Below are 3750 nucleotides of genomic sequence, written 5' to 3' on the forward strand. Positions count from 1 at the left end.
GACTTGACACTTGAAATGAACATTACGAAAATACAGTAATGGAATGGAATGGAACATAATCTAATGCACATTCAAGGTAATATATGAGATGCTTCTCACATGTAAGTTTTTTCTTCTTCGATTGAATGTTAATATTTTATGTTCCATACTTCACACTTGACTCTACCATTAGTGTGAAGGAAAAGTGAAAGCTTCACAACCATGTACGCGGATAATGTGCATCATGAATCCAGACAAACTGACCAATGCACTACCATAAAGTAGGTGCATTACCTACAACGAAGCCAAGTCTAAATTACGACCAAAAACTTTTCTATTAGTGGCCGCCATCAAACACGCTAAGCAGAAACCGTTTTTCAAGGCTCATATTTTTCTCCTTGTATGGAGCCAATCTAGTTAGGTTGATTTTTAGAGCGTCTGCCTTGTAAGCGCTAGGCCGCGGGTTCGATTCCCGCCCGGGGCAGATTTTATCCTGAAGGGATAACTTTCGTTCTCGGAACTGCTGATTTTCTCCTATCCTGTCTTCCTTGCCTTGTAAGCGCTAGGCCGCGGGTTCGATTCCCGCCCGGGGCAGATTTTATCCTGAAGGGATAACTTTCGTTCTCGGAACTGCTGACTTTCTCCTATCCTGTCTTCCTTCTCTCTTCGATTTCAGGACGATAAGACCCTGGCAGTTAGCAGTTACAGTTCCCTCTATCAAACCTCTTACAAAAAAAAATCTCGTATTGCATACAAATTACTAGTAAAAGTTTGTAACAGGTTCGCCGGGACCTCTCCGCCTGAACTTCAAAACCTTCCTGTCTTCCTTCTCTCTTCGATTTCGGGACGATAAGACCCTGGCAGTTAGCAGTTACAGTTCCCTCTATCAAACCTCTTACAAAAAAATCTCGTATTGCGTACAAAGTACTAGTAAAAGTTTGTAACAGGTTCGCCGGGACCTCTCCGCCTGAACTTCAAAACCTTATGGTACGTCATGGGGATTGTGATGCCGGCGGCCTAGTCATATTTAATTTATGACGACCAAAACAACTGACATTGTGTGCTCGCTTGTAATAAGTCTTGTTATGTCTCCTACACCCATGTCCTAGGTCCTTACTTACGAGTATAACGCACACGAGAGATAGGAACACCGACTGAACTACAAGTTCCGCTACCTCACTGTCAACATGATTCATACATATGTAACTTGCAGGAGACACTGATGGTCTTTACATCCCTACAAATACTGAATTTATGACGACCAAAACAACTGACATTGTGTGCTCGCTTGTAATAAGTCTTGTTATGTCTCCTACACCCATGTCCTAGGTCCTTACGAGTATAACGCACACGAGAGATAGGAACACCGACTGAACTACAAGTTCCGCTACCTCACGGTCAACATGATTCATACATATGTAACTTACAGGAGACACTGATGGTCTTTACATCCCTACAAATACTATAATAATAATAAACCTATAGGTTATTATCTAGTAGTTATCTTGGAAATATCCTGGTAGTAATGCTCATGATTCATGAAAAGATCGACGTAAAATTCTACTGCTCTTTATTCAGCCGAACTACAAGTTCCGCTACCTCACGGTCAACATGATTCATACATATGTAACTTGCAGGAGACACTGATGGTCTTTACATCCCTACAAACACTGTTCAGCTATTCCGTTCAAAGAGGTCCCGGCCCGTTCAGACCTTTTTGAAACAGCACAAAAGTTTTCACTTGGAAAGGAGGTCAATTCCTTGGCACGCTTGGCAGTTATGTGCGTGATTTCAGCGTAAACACTTGAGACAAAGTTGTATTGAGGTTTATACGGTGTTTTAGGGCATTTTATGTCCTTTGAGTCGGACCTTTAATTTATGAGCAATAAAATGAACACAAGACCCAGCAGCTGCCATTAATCCCAGAAGTCACAGGAGTGCTACAGTGTGTCCTGGAGCATAATCTTAATTATTTGATCGTAAACTTGCACACTGAGCAACATTTTGATTTCCAAATACATAGATAAATAATAAATTGGATAAAAAATGGTACCATTTCAAAGATAAGTGGACAGAGGAAGAGGGTGGAGGGTGTATTGCCTGTTAAGGTTTCGTCAAGTGGGAGGACTGCGTGTTCTCATAAGTCGTGAAGGTAGGATTGCCTGTTAAGGTTTCGTCAAGTGGGAGGACTGCGTGTTCTCATAAGTCGTGAAGGTAGGGAAAATGTCAACAGTCAGGTCACCTCTAAAACCACGTGATATGTGTTCGGTGTATAATTAACAATTATCTCTAGGGTTTTATATTTTGCCACCTTTGTTGCCAAAGAGTGCCAAGTTACCATTATAACTCAAGAACATGCTCACTCTCTCAGTTGAGGTAATTCACGAGATCAAGCAAGACATTTTGCACATTACCATTATAACTCAAGAACATGCTCACTCTCTCAGTTGAGGTAATTCACGAGATCAAGCAAGACATTTTGCACAACTTTGCAAACCAACCTTCAGCTTCAGCATGACTGGGATAAAGTATTCATCGTGCCCTCATGACTTGACACTTGAAATGAACATTACGAAAATACAGTAATGGAATGGAACATAATCTAATGCACATTCAAGGTAATATATGAGATGCCTTCTCGCATGTAAGTTTTTTCTTCTTCGATTGAATGTTAATATTTTATGTTCCATACTTCACACTTGACTCTACCATTATTATTATCAGTGAAATTAATATTATGACACACGATAAGCTTGAGAATGGTTTTACAAGGTGGATAACGCACAGAAAGCCTTTGCAAGAGACTTGACTTGAGAGTATCTCCTAAAAACAAAATATCTCTGCAGTCACTAAATAAAACAACTACACTACAACTAAGTTCTACACATTTTAACTTTATGAAATTCTTTTTAGAGTGGTTCACGTGGAAGTACCAGCAAAGTATAATTTCCAACTACTATGCTGTATACAAGCAAGTACCCATTATTATTTTCAAGTCATTAGGAACAAAAGTTGCACTGTGCTTCCATTATAATGCAAAGTATGCTAAGGTCAACGCGGTCGATGAAATTCTGGACCACGTAAATACAATATACCAAATCAAAGCTCTGAAATTAGAGTTACAATTTCAGGTATGTTGCAACACAACAAAAGTTGCACTGTGCTTCCATTATAATGCAAAGTATGCTAAGGTCAACGCGGTCGATGAAATTCTGGACCACGTAAATACAATAAACCAAATCAAAGCTCTGAAATTAGAGTTACAATTTCAGGTATGTTGCAACATAACAAAAGTTGCACTGTGCTTCCATTATAATGCAAAGTATGCTAAGGTCAACGCGGTCAATGAAATTCTGGACCACGTAAATACAATATACCAAATCAAAGCTCTGAAATTAGAGTTACAATTTCAGGTATGTTGCAACACTATTTCAGATCCTGAAAATATTCCAGCCTCTGGGCTCTGGGCATTGTAATGAATTGATGATGCACGAATATAATAGAATACAATTATTTATTTATTATGATGCACTTGTACATACATCAAGCCTCGTTATCAATACATTGATGAACATGATTATCGAGTAATTGTTTCACTACCAAATCAAAGCTCTGAAATTAGAGTTACAATTTCAGGTATGTTGCAACACTATTTCAGATCCTGAAAATATTCCAGCCTCTGGGCATTGTAATGAATTGATGATGCACGAATAGAATAGAATACAATTATTTATTTATTATGATGCACTTGTACATACATCAAGCCTCGTT

Source organism: Diaphorina citri, unplaced genomic scaffold (genome assembly GCF_000475195.1).
Source record: "Diaphorina citri unplaced genomic scaffold, Diaci psyllid genome assembly version 1.1 scaffold1488, whole genome shotgun sequence".
Lineage (NCBI taxonomy): Eukaryota > Metazoa > Arthropoda > Insecta > Hemiptera > Psyllidae > Diaphorina > Diaphorina citri.